General features: G+C 45.6%; 1 long non-coding RNA gene across 5 annotated transcripts in view; it reads left to right on the forward strand.

Moving 5' to 3' along the window:
• The window catches only part of LOC138304431 (uncharacterized), a 120,071-nt gene that overhangs the window by 58,778 nt on the left and 36,777 nt on the right, over nt 1–24,516 (forward strand). For 2 of the 5 annotated variants that reach the window (XR_011205571.1, XR_011205568.1), the window contains exon 4: nt 9,104–10,133. The exons of 2 other annotated variants lie outside the window; for them this stretch is intronic. This is a non-coding gene — a long non-coding RNA (uncharacterized lncRNA). Of the gene's footprint in view, nt 1–5,549; nt 5,668–9,103; nt 10,134–24,516 lie in introns of those variants that run through there. One more of the 5 variants, XR_011205570.1, reaches the window with a different exon arrangement.

A 24,516-nucleotide genomic window follows, 5' to 3' on the forward strand; every position in this document is an offset into this window, starting at 1 on the left:
TATTAGTGTAAAACAATATTTTCTTCGATAGTCTTGTCATTTCATTTTTATGTATAGGAAAACAATATTTATGTGCTCGATATTTGTAACAATATTTTTGTATCACGATATTTAGGGTTTTGATATTTTGTCAGTGAACCATTTTATAGACTTGTATTGAGAGAAAACTGTTATAAATGTCACATATTATAAACATCACATATCCCTACAGACCATTTTCGAGCAAGAGCTCTAGTCAGTCGAACTGACAATTACACCTTGTTCATTTACTTTGTTGCTTTTTATTTTTGCATTTGTGTTTTAATGTAACATAAGTTAAAAGGTGAGGTGTGTTAGAGAGAGGTAGAGATAAAGGGGAAGGGAGGTGAGGTAATGAGAAACATATAGAGAGAAGCAAGGTAGAGACAGTGGTTAAAAGAGATAGAGGGGAAAACTGAAAAAGGTGTTTAAAGACATGTCAAGTATATTAAGTCAGAGAGAAAGGCAGAGAGAGATGGGCGGAGGGTAGAAAGACAGATGAGGTACACAGTTAAAACAAATGAAATAAAGACAGGTAAGCTACCAAAAGAGAGATGAAGTTATACAAAGGCAAAGAAAGAGTTGTGAGGTAGACAGAGATGGAGATAGAGAGAATAGGTTGAGAACTATATAAGGAGAAAGAGCTGGAGAGAGGAGTAAAGCAAAGAGTGTGTTCAAACAGAAAAAGAGGAGGAGAGAGACATGAGAGAGAGGATGATGCAGATAGAGGTGGGAGCTAAACAGAGAAGTAGACACAGAGAAGTTAGGTGGAGAAAGAGGTGAATAAAAGAGGGTGAGAGGAACTAGAGACAAACTTGCACAAAGTAAAAAGTGAGAGAAAAGGCAGTTATAGGAAAATAGATAGAGATAAAGAAATAAAGGTAGAAAGAAAGGAATATGCTAGTATGGGAAGGGGGGTAGAGGCTATAGGTAGAAGGAGAGGGAGTAGTTGGAGACTCAAAGTAATAAATTGTGAGTTAAAATGATAGGTTAGAAAGAGAGAGATTTGAATATATAGATATAGAGATAGAGGAATAGGTGAGCTGCGGCGTGGTAACACAGAGAAAGGGTTGAGAGAAGTGGGTTATAGAGAGATCGAGCAGCAGTAGAGAGGTGAGGTACAGAGAGACGAGTCTGAGAGAGGTAAAGTAGATGAAGAAAACATATAGAGAAGTGAAATGGAAACAGAGCAGTGAGGTATAATGATAACTGTGTGGTAGAGAGAGAAAGAGAGCTGAGGTATAGAAAGATGGTGGAGGTAGAAGGAGGTGACAGAAGAGATAGGTAGGGGGTGTATTATAGAAGTTTGTTTTGATAGCGAGAGGCATGGCATTTATGGGAGTGAGTTGAGAGGGTAGGTAAACAGAGATGTGGAGATAGGAAGAGAGAAGGAAGATGGTGGGGTTAGGGGGGGGGGGTCAGGGAGAAGTTCTTTAGGGAAGTAAGGAGACCAAGAGAGAAGCAAAGATTATTTTTTGTTTTATTGCTGTCAACTGCTGGAGAGCACAAGAGGTAAACTTTGCAGACTGACAGGCCCAGCTGTCAAATTAAGAAATAAATCATTTTGTTGCACAAGTTCATCACTTTGCATATGGATCCTTTAAAGTGGGGTTCTGGGTAATTACACACTTTGCTCATGCTTTAAAATGGCTCAGCATCAGAAGCCTAGGTTTGGTTAGTGTAATTCATCACCACCTGACCCTCACATGTGTGTCAATAGCAGCTTTGTTTCTAAGAACACCTTCTAGCACAGCCCACTTTTACCTCTGTGCCACAAGCAGACTGATCTTAGGGCGGGCATTGTATCAGCAGCCAGGCCTCACATTTGTATTAGTTGAAGCCTGATATTGCAAAATGCATCATTCCACATGTTGCTACCTCACCTGTGTGTCAGCAACATCCATGATTTTAATTATTGTGCTGGTCATGAGCAGACTGATATTGGGAATGGCTTTATTCTAGGCATATCAGCCTTTGCCTCTGTGCTGGCAGCAGTTCTGACCCTGGGAAAAGTGCCAACAAGCAGAGCCCCATCAGGAGCATTGTGGTGTAATTCAGCACAGTCTGAGGCTCTCCTCTGTGCCACCACCTGCCCTGGTCCTAATGGTATCACCTTTCAGCACAGCTTGGCCTTCATACCTGGGCCTGGAAACAACCCTAATCTGAACAATGGCAGCATTAAGCACAGCCTACCCTTATGGCCATACAATTGCAGTAGCAGCAGTCTGCACTTGGGGGTGTTTTATTACACAAAGCCTGAACTCATCAGTGCTCCAGCACAGCCTGAATGTATGAGGATGTCGTTCAGCATAATCTGTTCCTCACCTGCGTGTCAGCATTAATTAGGCAAGCTCCCCGGTATGGCACTATTCACTATTAAGTTGTATGCAGCTCTGTGCCAGCAGCAGCCTGATCTTAAGGAGGGTGGTATTCAGCATAGCCTTTCCAATAGTCACACAGATTAGAGAGCACTGTTAGTCCTAAGACTTCTAAAACGAAAAAGGAACAATTTGCAGAAATACATCAGTCAATTCATTGCATCATGTGCTCCTGTTTTAAAAGTATGGCATGCAGAAGCTGGGTGTTCTAATTTCAATATGATTTCGCCAATCCACAGAGTGCCCATTTTGAGATGATGAACCTGAGGCACTAGTTCACTTGAGTCATCCACATTTTAAGGTGGACGTTAATGACATGTACAAAAGCTGGTGCTGAGATTATTGATATTTGTTTGTCCTCTTGTAAGATAACTTTATAGATTCTGGCATCTGGGGCATATGAGCCTGTGAAAAATGGCTTCTGCCAGAAGCAGGGGTGGAGTAAGGATTGGGCTCTAGATAGTCGAGAGCAGACCCTGTGAATACCTTTAAATTAATGGGTTGAAAACCAGGCAACCACTTGGTTCACCTTCACATGCACCCACCTCCTAAATGTTTCATCACCCCCATCTTTTGGATTTTCTTAATTTGCACCTTAGAAATTATCTGTATCCGTTATGGTGGGAGTCAACACAACAGTAATCCGATATGTCAGAGAGGGCTGATGAAGTTTCTTTTATTACATTTTATGAGGGATAATGACTTTCGCAGTGAAACAGAAAAGAATGCATTTTTCAAGAGACCCTTTCCCTTCTTTATTCAATTGTATGGTTCTGTGCCATTTCGTTTCCATCTCTCTCCCTGTAATGATCACCCATCGGCCCTGGCCAATGACATACTGAACTGTGGTGTGACATTTGTCTACAACTGTGAGTAGGTGGACACCACCAATCTTCAGATCAGTATCTGTTAGACCTGTCAGCCTTAGTGTGGTCTTCCCCCAAACATTTTGCCTGCTTGCCTCCATTTTTCTGGAGTTTTTGCTTCTGTTGGCCTTAGGACTCTGTGTACTTTACCACTGCTGACCAGTGCTAAAGTGCTTGTGCTCACTCCCCTGAACATGGTTTGATTGACATATACGTGATTAGCATATTTAATTTAATTGTAATTCCCTTGTAGAGTGGTATATCACATACCCAGGGCCTGTAAATTAAATGCTACCAGTGGGCCTGCAGCGCGTATTGTGCCACTCATTTAAATAACACTTCAAAACATGTCCCAGGCTTGCCATTGCAGTTGAATGCAGAGTCCCATTGCCATATTGACTTATCATTTAAAACCCCTTGCCAAGTCTTAAACAGCCCTTTTATTACATAAAGGCACCCCTAAGGTCAGCCATAGGTAGCCCATAGGACAGGGTGCTTAAAAATAAAAGGTAAGTCATGTACTTTTAAGTTTTACATGCCCTAGCATTGAAAAATTCACAAATTTGTTTTTCACTACTGTGAGGCCTACTCCTCCCGTAGGATAACATTTGGGATTCCAAATTACATTTAATAAACTTAATGAGCTGTAATTCCTAAATGAGAGGAGGTAGTTGTGGCATGTTTGGTGTCCATGAACTTGTAATGATAAACCCTCTGTAATGGTACATTTGAATCTTCCATTACATGTTTGAAAATACCATTTTTAGAAAGGTGGTATTTTCCTGCCCTTAGCCCTCTGTGCCTGCAGCCTGCCTTAGGTTATATGACTAGGTGTAACTGAAAGTTGAGACTTTGTGAATTCACCCCAGTCACACAATAGTGGGATTAGTTCACAGGATGGGGCGGGGCGTGGTGTGGAGCAGAGCTCCATTTGCACCCGAAAAGACTGTGCCCTGCCACCACACACTAGGCTTAATGACCCGGTATTTCAGTGCAGCTATCTAGGATCCAGGGTTGGGGAGCCAGGAAATTCCTGGATATTCAAAGAACCTTTCTAGAAATGTCTCCCATTTTCAAGGTGCCTGAACCCCCAAGAGGTTTACATCCACTTCCGGACCCTTGGTTGTCGTGCTAAAGATGCCCAGATGGGCAACTGCCAAAACTGAGGACTTGGCCAATTCTTGCTATGAGAGCCAGGAGGAGACAGGGACCAACCTGCCTGCCTGTCTGCCCGAGGTGTATCACTGGTTGGATTGACTTTGTAGCTTCTCTCACTACATTCTTGTCTGCTGCAGCAAATTAATTTCTTCGGTCCTTCGCAAAAGGAGTAGCAGACCTTATGGAACGTCTTTGGCTGCAGCCTTCTATTTGATTCCGTTGGAGATTTTCAACTTCCGTCTTGATGACTAAGTGTGAAGGGAAGAATATTCACTGCAACTTCGCTTCATGGCTCTCTGATGATGACACTCTCTCCTCTGACGCTCCTCCAGCCTCACCCCACTGAGCTTCTATCTTCTCATAGACTTTTTCTTCAAACCTTTTTAAGCCCAAAGGTAAGTGCTGACCAGAACCAATCTTCTTTGTGTATCCGAACCACTTTCCTCACGGTCAGCCTTAAATTTTGACTTTGCCCTGGTCTAGTATGACCAAATTTCCACAGTTGGCACTTTTTGCTTTAAAGTGCTATTTTGTACCTTAAACTTTAAAAATTCATACCTTGGGTTCTACTGATTGGATTTTTGTCACTTTAGTGTCAAATAATTTATTAAAATGTACTCTATTATTCTCAATTGGTTTGGAATTTGTATTGTGTTGTATTTTCATTTTATGACTGTTTGTGTGCTGTAAATACTTTACACATTGCCTCAAAGTGAAGTCTGACTACTTTGTGAGCCAAGGTACCCAGGATTAAGCACAGGGTAATTAAGTGACTTTTTGTGGTTCACCCTGCAAGGAATTATGGATGTTGCTTGACTAGGGTTCACAACCCAGTCAACCAACAACCAAATTTCTCACAGTATACCTGTTTTTATTTCTCTCTGTCTCTTGTGACTTTCTTCACAGTGCTGTTTCAGGACCATTCTGCCAATAAGACGGCAGTTCATTTTTCAGCTCTGGTCACTTCAGGTGTTGGGTTCTCACTAGTCCTACGAGGATACACTTTCTCCTCTTAGTTGGCATCTTTGGCACTTCAATCTTTCTGTTGCTCTCCACCTTTTCCTACTGATTATCCATTAGTCTTTGCATTTCTTTTTATATTTAAGTTTGTCTTCTTTTCTTCCCTTAGGATTTTGTTTCTGTCTCAGAGTCCTTGATGAGCCCATCCCTCATTATACCTGACAGATCCAGTCACTTTTTTCTTTTCCAGCTTGCCGTGGCTGTGTGTAAGAGGTTGCACCATACAAGTAAGCCATCCTTGCTACAGTTCCACACTTACTGGCTTATGAGATGCTTACTAATAGTTGCTCACATCTGGGACCCCTCAACAGTTTGCGAGTCACCAGTCCTTTGTGCAAGTGGGGGTTGAGGGATGCTCAGCCATTGGGAGACATGAGGACTTTGCCGCCCTTGTTCCTGCTAATTCCTGGTGTGGCACATCTGAATTTTTTCAGGCGAGGTGGTGTCTCTTCTGTTAACCAAGGAAATAACCAGAAGGATAATTAAGAACAAGAGGAATTTGGGGACGGTTTCAGGTCTTTTTCAGTCAGAACCTTTTGATAACTTTGCTCGCTCTTCATTGAGTATTGTGCTTAAGAAAGCGACTGTGGAGTTCTGATGAATTCCTATTTTATTTTTGCACCAATGGGAAATTTTATGATTGATGTCATTGGTCAGTCCCTTTGTTAAATCAAACATGCTTCCTTGGAACAAGCCCTAGCCATGCTTAGATCTCTGGGTAGTAGATGGCCCTCTTAGCAAAGGTAGATATATAATCAGTTTTCCTGTTCTCTCCAGTTTACTGCAATGACTTCCATCTCCTGGACTTCCAATGGGTTCCTTTTTCATTGACACATGCATGTCCATGGGTTGTTCTGTATTTTGAAACGGTTAGTACGTTTCTTGAATGGAGGATTGAAAGGTGGGTGGGTCATGCTTGGTGATGGAACAGCTGGACAATTTCTCATTCCTGTGCCCCCTGAACATCATGCACTGTAAGGAATCACTGGAGGTCTTCACTGATCTGTTGGAAAGAAAAGGGGTACATCTAGCCAGTGCCTTATTTGAGTCAGTGAGGACCATCATCACTCATTTTTTGGGACTGCCACCTATTTATAGTCATCAGACATTGACCTTGAGCACGTGAAGGAAAACACACAAAGGGAAAAATAGTAGGGAGAGAAAAAATAGGAAACAAGAAAGCAGAAACCTACATGAGTTAGAGAAATGGCAAGGAGTGTTTGATAGTGGATGGGTAGAGGCGTGAGTTGGTTTAAGACTGGCAGCCTTAGAATGTGCTACATATGACACATCAACATTTAAAAGGAAGTGCTGTGGGTTTCTGAGCAGAGCGTTGGGGACCGGCACTCAATCTATGACAAATTTCGTACTGCCCCTAGCATGTGAGAAGACAATTAGGATATTGAGATTGACTCTATGAGGGGGTCTGCCATTTTCTGTTAGAAAGTGTGGCTGCTTTCAAAGAGGCAATCATGCTTTTTCTAGCAGTATGTACATTCATACTATATCAGCTGTAGGGGCTGATAGGGGAGTTATATTGTGCTTTATGCATCATTCCTACTACCACCCATTCTTGAGCTATATTGCACAAGGAATGTCAGCTTGGAAAGAAAAGACCCAGACCTTTTGTAGGGATTAGGTAGCACTTGCACATTTAGGGTCTGATTATGAGTCTGGCGGTCCGACCCCCAGACCACCATAGTAGTGGTCACCAACAGACCTCCACATTGACAGTCATACAGAACACTGTATTATGAGTTACTCAGGCAGGACCACCAAAAGCCAGCCAAAAAATCCAGACCGCCAGTTCCATGGAGGGTGGGAAATAGGCGGTCCGACCACCAGTACCAACCGCCCGCTGACCAACCACTGAACTTACTACAAGTCAAAAGTCGCAGTGGCGGCCAGCCATGGCAGTCTGACAATGGTTGTCTGAACCATGGCGGTTCACAGTCACCAAAGTAATACATAACACCACATTGGATGGATTTGAAAACAACACACATTGCCACACTCAATGCACCTGCAAAGCACACTATTAAACACACCCCTTCACAGACCACAATCCTCTGCTCCTTCAATCCCAAACACAGAAGCTAGAGTGCATCCAAAAACTTTTAAACTATAGAATAGGCACCACTCAAACTTTCACTAAGCACATATCCCACACCCTCAACACACTTTCATTTCCAATCACGTCCATTTGCTCTACCTAATTCCATAAACTTTGTGTCACCTGTTAATTTCCTCCTTTTCATTTAACAACTCCATGTCACCCGTGAAATCCCCATTTCACAGATGAAGAGTTAAGAGTCATGGTGGATGACATCATAAGAGTAGAGCCACAATTGATTGGAGCCCAGGTTCAAAACACTACTATTTTGAGGAAAATGGAAATGTGGCAAAGGATAGTCGCCATAATGAATTCTATAGGCTCCACCCCGCACACGAAAGACATCAGAAAGAGGTGGAATGACCTCAGGAGGAAGGTCTTGTAAGCCACAACACAAAAAATAGCTCAACAAAATGTATTGTCATGCATGCTCACTGCTCACCTTTTGCCACCTTCTCTGTCATCCTACTCACCAGCCCAGTGTCCACCTGTCCATAGATCCCTGTCTGGCATCTCATATGTAAAGTAGAGTCACCTGGGGGAACAACATCTCTGTATAGTGTGTGTAGTACAGGGATTGGCAGCACTGCAGGTCCCAGCAGGCACTGTCCCACAATTCCAAAAGCCAGAACTGTGTATCCGATTCAAAATTACCCTGTTTGTCAACTCCCTATTGAAGTGTACTCACCCGAGAGGATGACATCTGTATAGTGTGTGTGTATAGTACAGGCACTCACAGGACTGCTAAGGCCAGGAGACACTGCTACTGTCACTCCACTACAGTGTCCTCTGACCAAATGACCCTTGTCCCTGAACTCCCCATTGAGGTGTATCCACCCGGGAGTATGAAATCTGTATAGTGTGTGTGTAGTACAGGCACTCACAGGACTGCTAATGCCAGGATACACTGCTACTGTCACTCCACTACAGTGCCCTCTGACCAAATTACCCTTGTCCCTGAACTCCCCATTGAGGTGTACCCACCCGAGAGGATGACATATGTATAGTGTGTGTGTGTGTAGTATCGGCACTGACAGGACTGATAAAGTGAGGAGGCATTGCTACTGTCACTCTACTCAACCACCACTGTTTCCGCTGATCAAATGACCCTTGCCTCTGAACTCCCTATTCAAGTGTACCCACCTGAGAGGATGACATCTGTATAGTGTGTGTGTAGTACAGGCACTGACTGGACTGCTAAGGCCAGGAGGCATTGCTACTGTCACTACAAACACCAGAACAGTATCTTCTACTCTGAAGTCCACAGTACTTTAGAATGTCATATGATGTGCACTCGCTGGGGGAGTTGGCATCTGTCAGGTATGGGGGAGCAGTGAGAGTGACAGGACTGCAACTCACAGCAGACACTGTTCCCCCAACCCCAAACACCAAAACAGTGTTCTTCCCCAAAATACTCCTGTGTACCAAATCATCATTGAAATGTACTCACCTGGGAGGAAACCATTGCTGAATTTGCTAAATGTCATTGTTAGCTATTGGAGGTATATGTCGCAATAGAACCTGTAACATTGTATCTCTCAAATCAACAGGTCGAGCTGCCACTGGGAACACCGAGCCCAGTGAAGAGACTGCCACTACCCACAGGGATAAAGCCCTCAGTGAGGACAACACTCTTAGATGTCTGGACATTGAGGATGGGTCTGGCCCACCAGGACAACCTGGTCAGACGACACTAGTGAGCCTCACTGTGAATATATTAATTCCTCCCAGCTAGGTTGCATCAGCATCGCAGACAGCTATTCGCCCCCCAACCTGTGTCCCTAAGACAGTGACAACCATCTCATGCCCCTCAGTCCAGGATCCTGAGTCACAGCAACACACCTCCAATGATGAGGGTCATGGAACCAGTAGTAGGGGGCAATCTGTAGCAAGGGCACAGGCACGTGGGGCTAGGGTGCATAGGAGGAATGTTGAATGTTGTGGGCCAACAGCATGAGGCCTCTGGTGATGGCCCAGGCCAGTACACCATCAGCCAAGTCTTGGCAGCCTATCAAAAATCCCAAGGCGTGATGGGCCAGGTACTTGAACTCAGGGAAATCAAGCAGCTGCAGAGGGACTTCCATTGTCACTAGAGAAGTGGGAGGCCACCAACACCATCCTGGCCTTCTTGTGAATGGTGTTCAGGGAGATAAGCAGTAACCTGGTCATGGACCGTGAGCCACACCACAACTCTACCTTTAGCCAAATAACATCAGGCCCTTCTACATCTGTGGCAACCATTGGAAAGGAGGCCCTGTGAGGGGAAGGATCCGCGCCAGACACCCCTGCCTCTGTAGCAGCAGAACCCCCCTACAAGCATGGACATCCACCCAAGAATACAGGAGCATTGGATGGCAGGACAACAACCACTGCCAGCAAGTGACCCCTTCCTGAAGGAGCTCCTTTGTGTGCCACATATTCGCTCTGTTGACTGTTCTTCAACCATCTTCCATTTTCTATAGTAGTAGAACACTGGACTTTGGACTTCAAATGTTGCAGCTTCTACTACAATGATAATATCCACCACTTTTATGTTGCATCTCAATATTATTTTCTGCACTTATGTCAATAAACTCACTAATCTGAAAATCATTGCCTGCTTGCTTCTGTTCCACATTTTGAAATGTTGAGATGTAAGCCCATGTGATGCACATAAGGAAGACACAAGATGGTAATGGAAGGAGGGATATGTCACAAGTAGCAACACACTGATAAAGTGTCTGGTCACACCAAACATTTTAATTGCACTGAGCAGCACACAGGCTGTCAAAATGTCTGAACTATCATAGCCAAGAATAGTTGCACCATGATGAGTCAGTGTAGATATAATAAGATACAGTCCCCCAGACCACAGAAGTAAGGGATTTTTCAGACCTTATCCTGTAGAATAGGCATACAGATAAGTGGATGTTGTCACCAGCTTGAGCCGTGTCACATACTAAAGCCAGGTCTGCCAACATAACATAAACCCTGGCACAGACAGATGGCAGTACAATAGTCTCTGATCATGGGTCCATTCTATAACAATTACCAAGCATCCTGTGGTATGGCACAAATCTATGTCAGTGTTGTGGCACAGGCACTGTGGCCTGCAAAGAGCAAACACAACTACAGCTACAAGCAGGTCATACAAGATCATTGTCGACACAAGGGAAAATGCATGGTTGCAATTGATGACAACGTATCTCAAAGACATTTGATCACACACTTGAGACAATTGGCCCAACACACCACATTAAACCAGTGTATTGTGCACTTCAGACTTCCACCTACTCACTGTCCAAGCTGCTTTGGCACAGGACTCATACACCCTAAATCTGTAACCAACATTAGCTGGATCAATCCATGCCCACTTCTCATGTCAGAACAGTGTCAGATACCTGCCAATGTCACAACCCTGAAATGCCCACATGAGGATGTCATGGTGAAGGTACCTGGATAAAAACAATACAAGGACTTTAGGTTGGAAAGTGTATACCTATGATCGAAACCGCATATTAAACATCAGTAGATACACTTACATTGCAATGAGACTAACACAAACCCAGCAGATAATCAAGATAGTGAAATGTTCAAGTCTGACTTAGCAAGCAACTTTTGGCTGGATACTGCAAAGCATGAGATCCCCTATCCCTTGGAAAAAGAACCTACTCCATAAATTCTGACAACTACAGTTCCTCATACAGTCACAGTAATTACATCACATTACATACTTACACTCAGGGAAAGTGGTGATTGATGAGCTCTGCCCACAAGGCTTCACCTTCCTCTTTATCAGTGTCATCCTCACTTGGCATTTCAGGATTTTCACCCAGTGGCACTGCTAGCTCCCCCTCATCTGGGATGTGTGGGATATTCCTCCACTGGGCTACGTTGCTGAACATGCTTCAGTTCACAATGATATTACACTCTTTGTTTACATCAGTAGAGGAGGGCTCCTCCTGTCTTGTCCAGGCATCTATATCCGGCCTTCAGGAGCCCAAAAGCTCATTCCACGACATGCTGTGTTCCTCCATGGGCATCATTAAAGCGGACTTCTCCTGGCGTAGTTGGATTCGTCACCTGCATCAACAACCATGGATGGTTTGGATATGCAGAGTCCCCTGTTATGGAATGGGACATTTGTGCAACTAGGAGTCCCTCTCATCCAAACTGTTGCAGCAGACACAGTCACAAACAGGACATATGTGACTTACCAACCAGCCAGACCCTCTCTGGGTACAATCGTGACATAAGCTGGGGGACTGCACTGTTCTGCATAATGAAGGCATCATGGAGTGAACCCGGAAAACGTGCACAGACCTGTGAAATGTAGAGTTACCCCAAACAAACAACTTGAACATTGATGGAATGGAAGCCCTTTCTATTGTGGTACACTTGTTCATTGCCATGTGGGGGAGGTCCACGGCAACAGGTGTGTCATCAGTGGCTCCCAACACATGTGGGATGTGTGCCAAACCATAGAAGTCAGTTTTCACATGGGCAAAATCCTCACATTGAGGAAACCGGATATAGCTGTCCTGGTGTTCCAACATTGCTGGGAGCACATACAAGATTAGACTGAACATAGGCTGAGACATCCCAGCAGATAGGGCCACTTTATTTTGGAAGGACCCTGTGGCCAGGAAGTGCAAAACTGCCATAAATTGTGCAATGGGTGGTATGCTAATTGGTTGACGAAAAGCAGGCATCAGATCTCGCTCAAACTGATGACATAGGTCCACAAATGTTTGCTGATTCAGAAGGTAGATCTGGATGATATGGCATTCTTCCATGGTCTGAAGGTCTGGCAGTGGACGATAGACAGGAGCTTGTCTGATCCTCCTCCTCCCTGGGTACCTAGGTATGAAAAAAAGTGTGTCCCTTGCAACATACAGGATGCATGTCGATGTTACAATGTGACAAGGCATGTCTTAAGGAGTGTCCATGATACACAGTACACATCACAACTGATAATCACATAGAAGTCACATGTTACCCCCTTGCTTTTCCACACATGTACACATCATGTATCTGGTCATCTCAAATGTGTGCATTATAAATGTGACTCGGGCTGTGACTTGATGCCCCAAGTTTTAAGATGACCTTTGTTGGGGGGATAGGGGTGTGTGCCCCAATGTAAATTATCATATGTGCCTAGGAATGTCCTACAATGATGTTTGAGTAGTGGGACCTCCATGACAGTACAAGACATGCACTTTTTGCAGCAAAAAAAACAACATTTTTGGAGGTGTGGTGCATTTTTTGGAGCCATATAACGCATTTCAGGCCTCTAACATGGCAGATGCCTGACCTACTCCACTGGACATTACAGACCGCCCAAAACTGCAAGCGGAAGTTGTCATGGTGGTAGGCGGTTGCAACCGCGGTGGACACAGCCATAGACTGGCATTGTTCCCAGTCGCAGGCCAACGGCTGTGTCTGCCAGTGGTGATGGCCACGTACGTGGTGGACGTGACCACCACGTTCTGCAAAATCCCTCACTTGACTCCTGGCACTGGTGCCAGCAAGATCTCCACTACCTGAGCTGCTGTGTACCGCCTCTGGGAGCAATCGTGTGACATCCAGCAGGTGATAGGGCCCCTGACTTCTCTCCAGAGGAGTTGGAGAAGCTGGTGTCTGAGGTCCTACCCCTGTATGGACAGCTCTGGGGTGTGCCAGAGGAGCAGATCAGTACCTCATGTGTACATATATTCTCTGTACTTCACCATATATTCCCTCCACAAAGGATAGAGTGTGCCCATGTGTCAATCTGCAGCTATTTGTGTTCAGTGCTAGATGTAGTGTTCTAAAACATTGTGGTGTGTGTATATTGAGTGTTCCCTGATCCATCTTGTGTTGGATGCACATAACTAGGTGAGGTGACATTACTGCCATCCCCAGACATCTCTTACCTCATGGATGTTGTCAATGTGAGACCACATGTATTTGCTTGACAACATAAGCTATTTATGTCTGTTGTATGTGTCAGTTGTGTGTAAAGTGAGGCATGTGTATGTTGCCACAGAGATTTCAAACCACATCTACCCTTGCAAAACTGTTGTTTGGAAGGCATATCTTGACTCACTCTGCCCTTCAGATCATCAAACACACATCACATGCCAAATTGCTGTTGGCTACCTGATGTGCTGTCATGCATGGAAGTGATGGGAATGGAGTTTAATGTAGCTTCTGTTTGCTCAGCCTGCAGATATTAGCGCCTGCCAAATGTATGTCACAATAAGGGTCCAAGTCTAGGCTGGTGTAGGATCACTTTTGGTATGCAACTGTGGCATTGTGCCCACTCTCTGTATCCCAGCTGATCTCTTTATGAGGCCAAATCTTGCCTCTGTGCTTATATTCAGCTTATTGAGGCTCTTTCCTCTGATAACAATGTAATTGTTTTTAGGGGAGAGTTAAAGTTCTGTGACAAATGTGCACTTGGAATCATTGTCAATGTGTGTTTCTGACCCCTGACAGGTCCTTTAATTCCACAGCCCTGTTGTCACCTTCATACAGGTCACATATGTCTTTTACAGGCTCACTGCATCCCTGACATTTCAAAGGTGAAAACAGTGTGTTGTTTCCTGGGAACCCATGATATGTGACTCAGTAGTCTCACATTGCAGTAAATTGACAATGCATGCCTCTGTAGTTCTGATTGCAAGCTATGTGATATGGACACATATGTCCAAAGGTGTGCTCTGTGTTGATCATAAAACACACAGAACCCCACCCTCTGAAGTGGCATGAGTCTGCATTTTTATTTGCACATGTCCACACATGGACAGCCTAGAGTCTTTCTGTACCCACCACGCCAGTCCCTTCATTGTTACCCATGTTTAATGTTAGAGTTTGTCCCCTAGCAGTAGCACGTAGGGACTATATGCAGAGGATCATTCTCAAAGAGTGTGAGTGTTTTGATGCATTCATGCCTAAGGAGTCTACATTTCAGAAGGCACAGAGGTGTAATGTGCCTCATAGTTTCTCAGATCTCAGTCAGATTGCTAGCTCGTGTCTCACAAGATGTCTTTTGAGCTACCTAGCCACTGCAGGGCCTGTGCTGGGTTGGTCTGCAGATTGGGAAGTGTTGTAGTCATGTCACTGTACTCAATGGCTAGTATGTGCCACACATAGACAGTATGGGCAAAACAGCATGTTCTTAGCTTGGTATACTGACATGTATGTGACTCAGCCATTTTGGATGAGACTTATGAACATGATTTCTTGTCTTGTCTATTGCATTCATACAGGTCTATGCCCATCAGAAGAAAGGGGTTTGGAGAGCCATCGCCAAGATGGTACGGACCCCGAGGGTCCATAGCTGGCAGAGCACCCATTGTTGCAAGAGATGGGAGAAACTGAGACGCTGGGTCTGGAAGATCGTAGAGGCCCAGCTGGGGCTGTCCTGCCAATGTGGGCGTGGTGCCTGTTGGATCATGACTCCCCCCTAACTGCCCGCATTCTGGTGGTGGCCTACCCAGAGCTTGAGAGGCATTTGAGGGCAGCACAGCAGCTACAAGGGGGTGAGAACATAACAAATTCCTGCCTGGCCCGTTGCCAGGTGATTGAGTGAGGTGCTTACTGCTCCCCGACCCCTGACAATGAGGGATGAGCCATGTGTCACACAGTGGGTAAGAGATTGCCTCTGTTGACATGTCATGTGTATCAAAGTGGTATGCCTTGCCTTTTGGACCTGGGACCTAGGACAAAACTGGCAGGAATCCTTAAACCACTTGCTCTGCAGAGACGACAAATGGCTGGGTACAGTGATCATTCATATACTGTTTGTTGTTGTAGTAGTGAGTATAATATCTGTCCAAAAGATCACTACTCCTAAATGTTACAGGCCAAAGGTAAGTAGGTTATGGATCACTGTACTCTGCATGTGTCTGGATATCTGTTTATGTAGACATCTGAGATCCAGAAGCTAGTTTTCTGTGGTGTATGATGGGTGCTGGTGCCTCACTGCAATCTGTGATGTGTAGGTGTCCATCATACATGTGACATAGCTACCATGGCTGAATGTTTGCAGATGTAGCAAACTACTTTCCCTTGGTAAGTGGGGAATGTCTATTGACATGAATGATGTGTTTTCACTGTTGCCAACATTCCATGTGTTTACTTGTCAGCAAGTGTTCCTTTCTATTTAGGAAAGATTAGAAAGCTGCAGTTTCATGCATGTTCTACCTATGTTGATGGGATGATGTCTGTATTTCCTCAAATATATGTTGTAAGGAAATGCCTCCTTGGCATGGTTACCCCCTGACTTTTTGCCTTTGCTGATGCTATGTTCTGAATTGAAAGTGTGCTGAGGCCTGCTAACCAGGCCCCAGCACCAGTGTTCTTTCCCTAACCTGTACTTTTGTTTTACACAATTGGCACACCCTGGCATCCAGGTAAGTCCCTTGTAACTGGTACCCCTGGTACCAATGGCCCTGATGCCAGGAAGGTCTCTAAGGGCTGCAGCATAGCTTATGCCACCCTGGGGACCCCTCATTCAGCACAGACACACTGCTTGCCAGCTTGTGTGTGCTGGTGAGAACAAAACGAGTAAGTCGACATGGCACTCCCCTCAGGGTGCCATGCCAACCTCACACTGCCTATGCAGTATAGATAAGTCACCCCTCTAGCAGGCCTTACAGCCCTAAGGCAGGGTGCACTATACCATAGGTGAGGGCACCAGTGCATGAGCACTGTGCCCCTACAGTGTCTAAGCAAAACCTTAGACATTGTAAGTGCAGGGTAGCCATAAGAGTATATGGTCTGGGAGTCTGTCAAACACGAACTCCACAGCACCATAATGGCTACACTGAAAACTGGGAAGTTTGGTATCAAACTTCTCAGCACAATAAATGCACACTGATGCCAGTGTACATTTTATTGCAAAATACACCCCAGAGGGCACCTTAGAGGTGCCCCCTGAAACCTTAACCAACTACCTGTGTAGGCTGACTGGTTCTAGCAGCCTGCCACACTCGAGACATGTTGCTGGCCACATGGGGAGAGTGCCTTTGTCACTCTGTGGCCTGTAACAAAGCCTACACTGGGTGGAGATGCTATCACCTCCCCCAGGCAGGAGCTGTAACACCTGGCGGTGAGCCTCAAAGGCTTACCCCCTTTGTTCCAGCACCGCAGGGCACTCCAGCTAGTGGAGTTGCCCGCCCCCTCCGGCCACGGCCCCACTTTTGGCGGCAAGGCTGGAGGAGATAATGAGAATAACAAGGAGGAGTCACTGGCCAGTCAGGACAGCCCCTAAGGTGTCCTGAGCTGAAGTGACTCTAACTTTTAGAAATCCTCCATCTTGCAGATCGAGGATTCCCCCAATAGGGATAGGAATGTGACCCCCTCCCCTTGGGAGGAGGCACAAAGAGGGTGTACCCACCCTCAGGGCTAGTAGCCATTGGCTACTAACCCCCCAGACCTAAACACGCCCTTAAATTTAGTATTTAAGGGCTCCCCTGAACCTAAGAATTTAGATTCCTGCAACTTACCGAAGAAGAAGACTGCTGAGCTGAAAACCCCTGCAGAAGAAGAAAGAAGACACCAACTGCTTTGGCCCCAGTCCTACCGGCCTGTCTCCTGCCTTCTAAAGAAACCTGCTCCAGCGACGCTTTCTCCAGGACAGCGACCTCTGAATCCTCAGAGGACTGCCCTGCCTCCAAGAGACCAAGAAACTCCCGAGAACAGCGGCCCTGTTCAACAAAGACTGCAACTTTGTTTCAGAGGAGCAGATTTAAAGACCCCTGCAATCCCCGCAAGAAGCGTGAGACTTGCAACACTGCACCCGGCGACCCCGACTCGACTGGTGGAGAACCAACACCTCAGGGAGGACCCTCCGGCGACTCCGAGACTGTGAGTAACCAAAGTTGTCACCCCTGAGCCCCCACAGCGACGCCTGCAGAGGGAATCCCCAGGCTCCCCCTGACCGCGACTGCCTGACTCTAAAATCCCGACAGCTGGAAAAGACCCTGCACCCGCAGCCTCCAGCACCTGAAGGATCGGAACTTCAGTGCAGGAGAGACCCCCAGGAGGCCCTCTCCCTTGTCCAGGTGGTGGCTACCCCGAGGAGCCCCCCCCTTGCCTGCCTGCATCGCTGAAGAGACCCCTTGGTCTCCCATTGATTTACATTGGAAACCCGACGCTTGTTTCTACACTGCACCCGGCCGCCCCAGTGCCGCTGAGGGTGTACTTTTTGTGTGAACTTGTGTCCCCCCCCCGGTGCCCTACAAAACCCCCCTGGTCTGCCCTCCGAAGACGCGGGTACTTACCTGCTGGCAGGCTGGAACCGGGGAACCCCCTTCTCTCCATTGAAGCCTATGCGTTTTGGGCACCGCTTTGAACTCTGCACCTAACCGGCCCTGAGCTGCTGGTGTGATAACTTTGGGGTTGCCCTGAACCCCCAACGATGGGCTACCTTGGACCCCAATCTTAACCCCGTAGGTGGTTTACTTACCTGCAAAACCTAACAATACTTTACCTCCCCCAGGAACTGTGAAAATTGCACTGTGTCCACTTTTAAAACAGCTAAATGTGTTTTATGTAAAAAGTATATATGCTATTGTGATTATTCAAAGTTCCTAAAGTACTTACCTGCAATACCTTTCAAATGAGATATTACATGTAGAATCTGAACCTGTGGTTCTTAAAATAAACTAAGAAAAGATATTTTTCTATAACAAAAACCTATTGGCCTGGAATTGTTTCTGAGTGTGTGTTCCTCATTTATTGCCTGTGTGTATGTACAACAAATGCTTAACACTACTCCTTTGATAAGCCTACTGCTCGACCACACTACCACAAAATAGAGCATTAGTATTATCTCTTTTTGCCACTATCTTACCTCTAAGGGGAACCCTTGGACTCTGTGCATACTATTCCTTACTTTGAAATAGTGCATACAGAGCCAACTTCCTACATATGTGCATGGCAAACAGTATGTGGAATTGTACTTTATCGATGGGGGTAACATTTCATGTTGTGCCACAGACAGGAGTGTGTCACCATTGTATATTGTCTGGCTGATACCTTCATGCATCATAGTATGACATTTGGCATGTAGAGCTGCAGTAGCAATGAGGCCCAGAGTGTGGAACCACCTTGTTGAATCATGTGGTAAACTGCACTGCACATGTGTAATGGTTGAGGATTGTGCCTTTACTGTTGGCATGCATGATGGAGTGACTTGCAGTGATGTTGACATGACATGTGTTTGGGTACAGGAATTCGTCCACAAACCATCGCCAGTGTTGGCATGTCCAAGATGTGGATAGTGATGTTGCATCTCATTGGGCAACATGTTTAGGGCCTTCTATGAGTCCTTGCAAGTCTTGTGTCTCACCAATATGCAATGGACAGATGGCTTCTACAGAAACAATCAGAGTATGTGATTGTATTGGGTGTCAGAGATTAGTGGAGACTATCCTAGGTTTTGCTGATTTATTGTTTTGTGTATTCTGGGGACATCTCTCCCTGACATATTGAACCTGACGTCAATGGTGTTCCTTTCAATGTCAAATGTGATCCCTATCTGAGTAGGAATGATACTACCTCCTTGACTCAATTGGGACAGATATCACTTGGTGAAATGTACACAGCTGATCTATTCAATGTGACATGGGTATTTCCATGTCACCTACTCCAGGATATCGTACTTTTGTAAGCAACAGAGCAGGATTTCAGGGCATCATTTCTCATTGTTGATTCAGTATGTATGTGCCAAATAGATGTGTGGGTGACCTTGTGTGAGATATGTGGTATGGACTTTACAATGAGATAATATAATTTGCCATTAGTTAACTGAGGTCTGCAGCATGTGGGATAGCTTTGAGGATGAAGAGGTCTCCTATTTCTTATATGGTTTTTGTGGTTCCAAGGCTTCAGCCATGCTATTGTAGTTGTCTGAGATCCTGATTTTCCAGTGGGCAACTTTAGTAAGTCGAAATGGCATACATACATGTTATGGCACATGTATGTGCCACTTAGGTGCAAGTTACATCTGTGTCCTACTTGACATAGTGGTAACGTTTGTGAATCAGAGCTGTGGTTCAAGTGTTATGGACATGTGATGACCCTATTCCTCTTTTTCCTTGCAAAGTCAGCACCAGCCAGTGGAGGAGATAGGGCAGAACCAAGTAGGGAAGCATCTGGCTACGGGACCTCAGGTCATGACACTACCAACACAGAGGGACTCAGAGGCCTGGAGGGTGAGGGGAGTGCCACGGGGGGAAACTGGAACATCCTCATTGGATTCCTCCTCCAGTGGCCACTCCATATTGGTGGCGAACCCATTTGGGCATCCCCCTGTACCATCTTTGTCTGCCACCCCTGTTCTAGCACCGCTCTCCCTGTTGCTCCCCACCCAGTTGTCCGTGCCCGCTCACCTAAGCGATTAAGCATCTCTTACGCCACAGGCACCTCCGCCCCAGCCCCTGTTGCCCCTGCCGCCCTCAGCGAAGAGACTATTGACCTCCTGAGAAGTGTCTCTGTGGGTCAGTTAGCTATTGTCAGCAGGAATTGGCAAGCCAGCTACAACAGACAAATTCCTGGAAGGCATTCATGGTGCAATGGCTGGTCTCTGGAGATCTTATGAGGCTCTGGCCTCCTCACCGATGGCAGCCAGTCACCCCCCAGCTTCCATCCCCCCTCCAGCTCCCTCTTTCCAATCCAACTCCCCTCTCCCCTTACCTACTCAAAGCACACAGACAGAGCCACAGATATTCACATCAACACCCAAGAGTAGCTCACACAAGCACCACAAAACACACTGACACACACACACAAACAGCCATTTACAGACACAACAACACTGACTACTTCCCTGGGGACTCCCACTACCCAGCACACAGCCACAACATCAAGCACACCCACAGGCACAACACCAACAGTCACAGGCACACTCACTACTCCCATCAAACCCACAGACACCACCCCAGCATACCCGCAGGCATCCACCACCAGCTCCACAGTTAAGGGGTCAAGTCTGAGCACAGCAATGTACCTGTAATGGACCTATTGGACTGACCAATGGCCTTGGACTTTCAAACATTTCATAACAATAAACCTAAACAGTTCTTTTTTTGGGTACACCATAGCCCTGCAATTCCTTTTCTAAATGTATGTTATTCCTGAGTGACTTTGATTGTGTGCCTGCAGTTTGAGCCTGCTTTCTGCTCCATGTGCTGTTATTACTAGTATGTGAGTTTGTGGCAGTGCTGGTGCCTCCTAAGAGAAGGGTATGTGTTGTGTGTAAGTGCAACAGTGGTATAATGGCACTGTGTATTGTTTGTTATGATAAGTATTTCTTTTTCTGTTGTCCAATGTGGGCATGTATGGTGTTAGACTTGTCCCCCTGATATGGCTTATGAAGACATGGAGTAAAATTGTGCTAGCTGTGTTTGAATTTGCCTGTGCATGTGTCCGTTTAGGTGTGTGTCAACTCCAAATACAAGGCTGTGCTTGTCCAGATAGCTTTTTGTCTGTCTTTTTTATGGTGCACGCATAATTAGTGAGCTGGTAGCAAACTACACATCATACCGGTACAGTAGGTCGCTCCTGACCAGCTTGAGGTGACTCAGGGACTTAGGGGCATATTTAAGAAAAATGGCACTGCACACAGTGCACTGCCACTTTTCTTGCACCCCTTAGCACCCCCCAACTGCATCATGTGCGCCATATTTAAAATATGGCACACCATGGTGGTAGTTAGGGGACCAGCATGAGCGTTTTTGATGCAGGATTAGCGTAAAAAAACCTGACGCTAATCCTGAAAAGGACCCTGAGGCCCATTGAAAGCAATGGAATCCTTCTTTTAACGCCTGCTCTAAGTAGGCGTTAAAAGTGCCGAAAAAAAATGGTGCGAGGACATCTCTTAGATATCATTATGCTATTTGTTAATGGGGGAACGCCCCCTTTGCATACATTATGCCTGGCACTGACATAATGTGGTGCAAAGGGTTACAAAGTGGAGCAATGCATGCATTGCACCACTTTGCAAAAATGGTGCAACATTTTTGGTCTCATTTGGCCACATTTGCATTAAAAAAATGACACAAATGTGGTGCAAAGAGACGCTAGAGGATCTTAAATATGCCCCACAATCTGTCTCTTTTGCTAAGACTGACCAAATAGGTAGAGGTGATCACATAGGCCCTCATTATAACAATGGCGGTAAAAATTGCCTACCGCTGGGGTGACGGGCGCCAACATACCATCACATCGGCTACCATCCGTCCGCCATATTATGATCACTGCTGGACTCCCGCCACAATAAGGGCGGAAATCCGCCAGCGATTATACTGAAGGACAGTGGTAGGCTGCTGCTGCTACCACCAGCACTGCCACTCCAGTTGAACACCACCAGCCGTATCATGACCTGTGATACGGCCTGGCGGTGTTCTGCTGGCGGGGTGTGGGTGGCGATAGCAGCGCCCCTTCCCTGACAGAAGACCTCCTCGACAAAGGTTAGTCAGGCTTCTGACAGGGGAGGGGGGAGTGGGGTGTTGGGTGTGTGTGTCTGAGTGTGTGCATGAATGCGCCTGTGTGTGTTGTTTGCGTGGTTGTATGCGTTTGAGTGAATGCATGTAAGAATGGTGAAGTAAGTGTGTGTCTGCATGTCAGTGTGATTGTGTGTAAGAATGTGTGCGAGCATGTCTGGAAGTAGGCATGTCTGAATGCGTGTATGACAGTGTGAGTGATTAGGTGTATGCATGGTGCGTGTCAGCGGGTGTGTACATGTATGGGGCGGGGAGAGTGTGAGGATCGGAGGGGGGTGGGGGAGTGAGGATCGGAGGGGGTGGGGGAGTTTGGATGGAAGGAGGGAGGGAGGGTGGGGATGTCAGGTGTGTGTTGGGGGTGGAGGAGCCGCATAGCGGTGACAGGGAAGGAATTCCCTGTCACCGGTAAGGCCTACTGCCATGGTTTTTGCGGCATTGCTAACGCCACGAAAACCATGGTGGTAGGCAGGCTTATAATGCTGCCGGTGGTACTATGCCGGCCGCCTTGCTGGAGATTGACATCTCCAGCCTGGCGGCTGATACCACCATGGTGGTATGAGTGGAGAAGTGGCGGATTGGCTGCAGCCAACCCGCCATTCTCATAATGTGGCAGTATGTTCTGCCAGCCTGTTGGCGGTACTACCGCCACATTTCCTCTCACCGCTGGGGTCATAATGACCCCCATAGTCTTTCAGTGATATGGGGCCAGATGTACATACAACTAGTGGCCAAACACTAGTCACAATTTTGGAGCACTTGTGACCAGTGTAGTAATTTGCCAATCGACCTATGTACTAATAGGTCAATTCCCAAATTGCTGATTTATAGTCGGTCTCAATTTGACTTACCTTGTGAATGTTAATGTGGTAGGTCGCAAATTGTGACTCATTATGAATAACACAAAAACAAAAATGGTTCTCTGTAGGGATCGATCAAGTGTACCTTATCATAGGCTCAACAACAGTAGCACTGCACATTATTGGAAATACAGTAATTTATGGTTGCAACTTAATTTGCTTTTATTTAGCTCGTTGGGTATTACATCAATTTCAGTATTGTGCACATAATCAATGAATACAGTTATACAGGAACACAGACATACAGAAACATTATTAGACAGCGGCTTTCAACAACATCAACTATGTGATCTTGATTGACTGCCTCGCAGACTTGGGGATTGGTGGCCTTGCACTCAGTTTAATAAAATCATTCCTTACTGACATAGTGCATCATGTTGCCTTGAAGGGTTTTGTTTCAAACCACTTTTGCCTACCTTGTGGTGTGCTGCAGGAATCCTCGATGGTTCCTACTTTGTTCAACCTTTATGTCACACTTTTGGCCAGACTTATTAAATCTTTTGGCTTTTCGATGATCTAATACGCTGATGATACGCAAACAGTGGTATCAATTTCCAGCAACCCTGATGATGAGACTTCCAAATTCAGTTCCTGCATGACTCATATAAGTAGCTGGATGAATAGTAACTGCTTAAAACTGAACTCTAGTAAAACAGAGGTCCTCCTCTAGGGAACAAGATCTCTTACTGGAATCCAAAGTGGTGGCCCCAGGAAATGGGATCACCTCCCTCACCAGTGCAGAAACTAAAGAACTTGGGGATGCCTTTTGACAACAAAAAATGTAACTGTGAACACCAGAGCAATATGTTAGTATCATCAACATTCTATGCCTTCAAGATAATCAGAAAATGTGTTCATTTATTCCCCCTGATCTACAAAGGACAGTGGTCATCACCCTTGTATTATTCAAACTGGATTACGGCAATGCACTATTGCTGAGCATAAAGAAAAATCTTCTTCTCAAACTTCAGGTGCTTCAGAAGGCATCAGCTTGACTCCTGATAAATATTCCAAAATATCAATCTGCTTCCAAAGCCATTGAAAAGCTTCACTGGCTTCCCATAGTAAAGAGGATAGAATTTAAAGCTCTTTGTATAACCTTTAAAGCTCTACATAAGATTGCCCTCAAATATATTCAGGATAGATGTGTCTGCTACAGACTGTCCTGAAAACTCAGATCAAATCAACACAAGCCAAGAACATATTGCTGCCCAGGGTCAAACATTCTTCCTGGAGCTTTTGTTTCAGAACAGCACAACTATGGAATGCCCTTCCCTTGAATCTCAAGAACTGCTCAGATTTGATGAAGTTTAGGAAATCACTTAAGACTTGGTTCTTTACTGAGTAGGTTTGGTATGCTCCATCAATCCCCTCTTTCGGATCAATTCAGTGTCAGCGCCAAGATGCCTCTGGACAATCCAGCGCTACATAAAACCAAAATCTAATCAAACCAAATCAAACCAAATCTAAACAATCAATGCCAGAATTCAAGAAGTCCTTGTCACAGAACGTAAATTGGCGGTGTCTCCTATCATTACAGCAATTAATCCACCTTATGATAGTTCAGTCAATCTAAAAGGAGTATACCGGATCGGAGCTCTAGTACCAAAGTTTGGTCCTAGTGGTTCCTGA

This window comes from Pleurodeles waltl, chromosome 1_2 (genome assembly GCF_031143425.1).
Source record: "Pleurodeles waltl isolate 20211129_DDA chromosome 1_2, aPleWal1.hap1.20221129, whole genome shotgun sequence".
Taxonomy (NCBI): domain Eukaryota; kingdom Metazoa; phylum Chordata; class Amphibia; order Caudata; family Salamandridae; genus Pleurodeles; species Pleurodeles waltl.